The following is a 6,644-nucleotide window of genomic DNA, read 5'->3' on the forward strand; positions in this document are numbered from 1 at the left end:
TGAGAGAAAGGGACGGAGAGCAAAGATTGAGATATCATTCTTTCTTTGAGATCTTGCTTCTGCCCCATGTCGGTTTTCAAAAGGAGTTTAAGGAAAGGATATTACTAGAAGACAAGTGGGTGCCTTTCCGAGGAAGTTAGTTTGAGAGCTGAAGAGAGAGAGGGCAGCAGGTAAGGTGCTTGCCTTGTAGGCAACTGACCCTGGTTCCACCCCCGGCACTGCATGTGGTGCCCCTGAGCATCACCAGGCATCACTTCTGAGCACAGAGCCAGGCAGAAGCCCCTGAGCACTGCTAAAGTGGCCCAAAGCTTGCTCATTCCTCGCCCCCCCCACCAAGAAGATGCTTTGATTTGAGAGCTAGCAGGCATTTGTGGAAGGTGGCCTGCAGCGCATGCAAAGGTAATCTAAAGGTACAGGGGATGATGTATGGGGGACATGTGAAGGGGATGGTCAAAGACACATATGTCTGCCAAGCTTTTGCAGAAACAGAAAAGTGGTGGAGGGACATGAGCAGAAAATCCAGGCACTTGCGGTCACCTCTAACTACAGATGGTAAGATTTGGATGGGGAACACCGGCTTCCCTCCAGGAAGATGGCTGAGCCCTAACAAACAAGTAAAATAAGAGGCAGGTGATGGACAAGCAGACAGATATGTCCGCAGGATGCTGGTGCCTTGCAGCCAAGCCAGGGATGAGCTCTGCATTCTAGCGCCCTGATGGAATCCTGCTAACGACCTCCAGGCTGGCTGGCTGCACCTCAGCCTTTGATTTCGAGTTGCTGAATAAGGCCCTTTCCATGCCTGAGACTCTCTCTGGCTGTATCCTTGGCAGGGCTGAGGAAGCACCAGCTCCTTTCTGCTGTCCAGTAAATTGTTCTTCCTTTAATCGGTTCGACCTGGTACCCCAGGGGAAAAAATGAACCCATCACCTTTTCTTTTCAACAGAGGTCAGCTACACATTCAGGGTACCAGGAGGTGGCTCGGGTTTCTTAGAAGGGGTCTCAGGTATGAAGGTGGGCAGCTTGGATGGAGTACTTCCCCTTCGCCAGCATTTCATCGAGAGGGCACGTGTCTGGGCAACAGGGATTTTGGGTGCTCGCCAGGCTGGTTGCTAACAGGGACTCAGGAGACAGGCAGTGGTGTTAAATGACCCTGCAGGTTATTTGCTTATTTATTCTGCTCCATCCCAGAACCCTCAACTGCAAAGCCTCCTTACCTGCCGCCATGAAGCTCACCAACACAGATAGCTGGTCTGGGACCTTTCATGCGGGAATCTCTTCTCTCCCAACCCCTGCTGTATCAATGCCCACGGACATATGTGGGAGTGTGACACTGCCCTGAATGCTGTCGTTCCCTGCCCGGAACTTGCTGAGTCTCGTGGTCTATAACCACCACAGACTCAAGGCGCCTTTCTGAGTCAGCTTTCTCATCCGAGAAACAAAAAGAAAAATATACATCACCCAGAGAATTTTGGTGGAATGAGGCACACTCGGTGATTCTCAGGAGTAATTCCTGGCTCTGCATTCAGGGATCACTCCTGGGGGTGCTTAGGGGACCATATGGGGTACTGGGAATCGAACTCAGGTCAGCCATGTGCAAGGCAAGTGCCCTTTTCACTGTGCTATCGCTCCAGTCCCACATCCAAATATTTGCTGAAATGAAGAGAGAGAATAAATGAGAAAGCACCTCACAGAGTGTTGGCCTGGAGTAAGAGCTTGGGTCATCCCCTTCCCTGGACAGGGTTGAGAGATAAACTGGCTCCACCCACCCAGGTACCACTGGGACAGTGCCAAGTGTGGTATTTCAAGTATTTCAAATTTCAGCAGCTTAGAAGAATCATAGTCACCAAAAACTTTCACTTTTTCTTTTCCTAATTGAATCATAGTGAGATACACAGTTACAAAGTTGTTAATGATTTGGTTTCAGTCATATAATGTTCCAACATCCATCCCTTCACTAAATTTATTGCAACCCACAATCAAGAATGTGTGTGTGCATGCAAGCACACATGTGCATATGGATGAGAATACCAAGAAGTAGTTATTCTGCCCCTTTCTTTTGCAAAAGCACTAGCCATTGCCCAAGACATTGATTCACAATGTGGTATGACTTGCATTAAGAAACTAGTTATCTGGATTCTCAAGCAACCATCTATGAGACGAACCACCCATTGGAATGACCGTTCAGTTCTCTTCACTGAAATCCAAGAGACTCTGGGGTTGGAGAGGCAGTGCAACAGGTTGTGTGTGGACTTCACACACTGGAGGTCAGGGTTCAATCCCCAACATTGCCAAGGGAACCCCTGAGCCCCGAAAGAAGAATAGCCCCTGAGCACTTCTGGGTATGAGCCCTAAAGGTAAACAAAAGAAAGACTCCAGAAATTGTGCCAATTTCCAGGCGCTACAGAGAGTCAAGGTCATCGGAAATACTACCCGAGTGTCTCTCCACCCTGGGTAAGTAAAAAACATGCAGGCAGCCCAGCAGTGCAGCTGGCAGATGTACTGGCTGGTCTTTCGATGGCTCAAACCTTGTTGGCAAAGGGATGAGATGAGACACTGTGGCAGAGCTGCCATGGATTTCCGGAGGATGAGTGAAGGTTCCACTTTCCCCACGCTGTGTCTTCAGAAGCAGTCTTCATGATTGCTCAAGCATGTATGCTCTCTGACTCACCGAAGAATATGGTTAGTGCAGGCTTGTCTCACTAGCAATGCTGCTTCCTGATCGCCAAGAAGTGGACACTTCTAGCTATCTAGCTATCTAGCTATCTCTCTCTCTCTCTCTCTCTCTCTCTCTCTCTCTATATATATATATATATATATATATATATATATATAATCAGGGATAAAGAGTCAGTACATTGGGTAGAGCACTTGCCTTGCCAACACAGGTTCAATTGCTGGCACTACAGAGGGCTCCCCAAGCACTGTCAGGAGTGACCCCTGAGCAGTGCTGGGTGTGCCCCCCAAACAAAACAAAGTGGTAGATCACTTCCCAGCCCAGACACTTGGGTTTCACAAAATACAACTTGGGCATCTCTCTGCAACACGCTTAAAAGCCTGCCTAGTAAATAGGAGCTTTGGGGACTCTTCAGCTATTGCCACTTCCAATTTTTTTCTAGGAGTCTCTGTCCCTCACTGTCAGGTGAAGAGGAAACTCACGTGGACAAGACCAACCATTTTTTCTTCAGGCCCAGTTCCACCGATTCTGGTTGCAAAGCAGAAACCAGTGTTCATGGTGTCTATCAACCTACATCAGTGGCATGTCTGGGATTCTGGTAGAAATGGGAACTACTTTCTTATATCAAGGAAAGACATTCACCATAAAGGTGAACTAGCCCACTTGGGAGTCCTCATAAAATGCCACGGACAGGGTGACTGGAGGGAGAGGAAGGCAGTTTCCTGCTATTGTCAAGGTGAAAAATTCTCGATCCAAATGTCCACAAACTCCAGTGTCCACACTCTTGGACCGAGGCTTTAGTCTGGAGAGCTTCCTGCTCAGCATGCACACTGAAGCTTCTTTCTCTGTTCTTCCATGCTCGTTCATTTGGGGGTCACACCAGGTGGTGCTCACAGCTTACTCCTGGATGTGCTCAGGAATCACTCCTAGTGGGCTCAGGGGACCACCTCTCTGGCCCCTAAGCAAGACATTTTTAAGACAACAACGAAACTTTGAAAGTAACCAGTCTCCCACCATAATGCTGAGCATGAGTTCAAAAGGAAGTGCCCACAAGGAGTCATCACTTCGCTTCCCAGGGACAGACTAGGGTCCACCGAGTTCTAACGGCAGTCTATTTGGTCTGGAAGGAAGTGATAAAAGGAGAGGGTGGGAGACGTGGTAAGATTCTGGAAGTTGGGGGATGGCACTCAATAGTGGTGTTCTTTTGAGTCCTGTCTCCAATGTCTGTTCCAGCTATTTCAATGACCCTCTGGGCATTGCACAGCCTCGTCTGCTGTTCCTACTTTGTTCAGTTTCTTGTCTACATTCTGACTCACTTTCCAGCCTCCACTTAGTTGATCTTAGGACTGATCTAACATTCCTGCAGAAACAGAGAGTCGCATCATTTGAGGAACTGGCCGGCTCTCTGCAGGTTAGGCTGGGCAGGTTCTCCTAGCCAGGCTGCTGTGTACCCAGGGCTCCTATCAAAGCACTTTCTGTGTACCACATTTGATCATAATTATTTGGTTACCAATCTCTGTTGAATGCTGACTTCACATCTCCTTGGTTTGTGTGGGACTAACACACTGTACTTGACCTATGATTAGCATGTAAAGAGCACTGAGGGAATGAATTGTATATTGATGCTTGATCCCTCTCTTTCTCTAAGGGACTGGCCAGAGAACTTTAATGAAGGGATTCTTGATTGTGTGCATGAATAAGTACATGTTTGTGTCTGTTTACATGGTAAGGATGGGAAGAAGGGAGATAGTCCTTTGGACCCAACTGAAGCATCTCTGGAAAAGACATTACCGTCCATCCAAGACTTGGACATAGTAATTTAATTGTAAAGTCAAAGCTGTTCCTGGTAAGCTGGAATGATGGTTCAATAACCCAGAGGTCACTTGATTCCCCATTTCTGAAACTCCTGGTCTTTGGCTTTGGTTTTGCCTTGTAATTCAGCCAGAGGAATCATACTGAATCTAATTCAGCTTCATCAGAAACAGACAATCTATGCCTTGCTAAGAATCTTTCCAGTCATCCCGATGCTGAAGTGGTTGTACCTTTGGCATTCTCCCCACTCCAGTTCCCTTGCTCAGAATCTCTTCACTCCTTTTTCTTTCTAACCCAACACCTGTTCTGGAGTCTTCATCTGTTTTAGAGACAAGAACCTAAAGTGTTGCCTTGGACTCAGAGAGGCAGAGCCTCATTTGGGGGGAGATCTGCTCTATGTACTCTGGCCATTCCCCCAACACCATTAGTAAACTCCCCTGCAAGCACTTTATCATAGAGTTTTCCATCTATTCTAAATACAAATTGGCTGAACGTTATTTTTTAACCTACAGAGCTCGTGATCTGTGGAAATAACTCAGAAATGTTCCTACATTCGAATTGCATGGAAACCAGTAATAAGAAAACAACTAGTAACCACTTTGCTATTTAGGGAGCACTTACTTAGTGCAGGGTGGAACTTCCGGGAGAGGCCTTGAAGCTGCAAGAGATGTTTCATCTCCACACAACCCTGGGTTATTACCTCTCATCTCTATCTTGCACAGGCAAACTAGGGATCTGGAAGATGCCATACATCCAGGTCATAAACCCAACCGTGGGAAGAGTCAGGCTTGAATCTTGCCTAGCCCTTCAAACATGAGATATAAATCACCCATTTTTTCCTAATAACTAATTCCTTCAGCGTATCCCAGTTAATCAGCAGCCAAACGAACCTCTCCCTTCTCCCAATCTCCTGCCAATCCAAGCATCTTGACCCCCACAACTGCATATTTTCTTTCCAGTGTCCTTTAGTCTTTGCTGGCATGTTGGCATTTCCGACACTATGGCCAGAGCTATGTGGGCAAATCAAGAATTTTTATTCTTCTATATAAAAATGCTGAAAGGCACCCCATTGCCTCCTGCAGCTATTCTTAGCAGAGTGAGGGTCAAGTTGCAGGGAATAATGAAATCTTTCCTAGTAGTAAAAAATGTCCCTAGGGGCTGGAAGGATAGTATTATAGGTAGGGAACTTGTCTTGCATGTGGCCCATCTGTGTTCAATCCCCAACACCACATCTGGTCCCCGAGCACTCTGAGGAGTCACCCCTGAATACAGAGCCAGGAGCCAGCTCTGAGCACAGGTAGGTGTGGCCCCCAACACAATACATAAAATAAAATAATGTTCATGAGATGAGCTTTATGTCTCCACGCTCGCCTCTCTCCTTCCCACACCTACATTTGAAGTGCAAACCTTCAGCGTCAAAACAAGAAAAAGGCAAATGAGCAAACAAACAGCAAAATAGAATACCAATATTTATTGAACACTTACTTTATACAGGCAATATGCGGTATCATATGTCATCTGATTTATTCTCTCAAATATACTAGCTGCATTTGCATATCTTATCTCATTCAATCCTCATAAATGTTCCATGAGAAAGATGTTATTATTATCCCTGGTTTAAAAAGAGAAAACGGAGATTCCAAGAGAATAATTCACCCAAGATCATATTCGAGTAAGTGTTAGAATCCAAATTCAACTGAAGTCTTGTTTCCAAATTGAGAATCCTCTCCATAATAGCAGTCCTAAGTATGGAAGGCCAGACCCTTCCCCATCTGGAGTTAACCATAGTTTTCCTCAAGTCCTCCCACAGGGCACTAAGGCACCAGGGCTACCTGGAATGCCCCATTAATTAGGATGAGACATTCTGTGCATAGTTTCCATTTCATTACCCTAAGGGCTACTTCCCTCTCCTTCCTCATCCCTCAGCTCCCTTTTGTGTTTCTTTCTCTGCCCAGGTGAGACTAAGGCTTCCACTTTTCTCTTGCTTGATTTCCAAGCTGTCCTGGAATCCTCATTTGCATTATAGTAAACTAGGAAACAAGCTTTAACTCGTGTCCTTCCAACTGCCTCTTCTTCAGTGGAGCAACTAAAGTCCTTTGGAGAAAATTGCAACTCACCAGCTATTTCATGGTCTCCTTGATCTACCATCCCTTTTCCA

Source organism: Sorex fumeus, unplaced genomic scaffold (assembly GCF_029834395.1).
Source record: "Sorex fumeus unplaced genomic scaffold, SorFum_2.1 ptg000091l, whole genome shotgun sequence".
NCBI lineage: Eukaryota > Metazoa > Chordata > Mammalia > Eulipotyphla > Soricidae > Sorex > Sorex fumeus.